The sequence below is a fragment of the Cariama cristata genome, unplaced genomic scaffold, assembly GCF_000690535.1.
Source record: "Cariama cristata isolate BGI_N322 unplaced genomic scaffold, ASM69053v1 scaffold27519, whole genome shotgun sequence".
Taxonomy (NCBI): Eukaryota; Metazoa; Chordata; class Aves; order Cariamiformes; family Cariamidae; genus Cariama; species Cariama cristata.
The window spans coordinates 1-441 of record NW_009637825.1 but is presented as its reverse complement, the minus strand read 5'-3'; the positions used below and the strand labels follow the sequence as shown (position 1 = coordinate 441).

Here is a 441-nt window from a genome sequence, read left to right as displayed (position 1 = left end):
AAAGAGGGGTTGGAGGTGTTTCTGCCTGGTTTCGAACCAGGGACCTTTCGCGTGTGAGGCGAACGTGATAACCACTACACTACAGAAACCCACGCGTGGGCATAGCCTCGCTGTAGTGCTCTCCGTGGGCTCCTGCACCCCAGCACCTGCTCGAGAAGATTAGTTATCAGTTATTATTTAGATCATATTATCATATATATCATTTATATCATATATCATTGATATCCTATTTCATTTATATCATATTTCATATATCATTTATTATTTATATCATATTTATTATTTACCCAAGGGCGAAGCATTTCATGGCAGCTTACCCCCGGTTTTAATTACAGGACTCAAAATTGCATGAATTTAGAGGAAAAAAAGCCAAAATTGCATTGCAGGGAGAATTTTCTGCCTTTCCAACAAATCTCCCTGCTGGGTTTTGCCCCACTCCCG

The 441-nt window shown here is 40.8% G+C and overlaps 1 non-coding gene across 1 annotated transcript; it reads right to left on the bottom strand.

The window, feature by feature from the left end:
• Positions 1-16: 16 nt before the first annotated feature.
• Positions 17-89, bottom strand: TRNAV-CAC. Its single transcript has one exon. It is a non-coding gene; the product is annotated as a tRNA-Val (tRNA).
• Between the last annotated feature and the right edge of the window lie 352 nt (positions 90-441).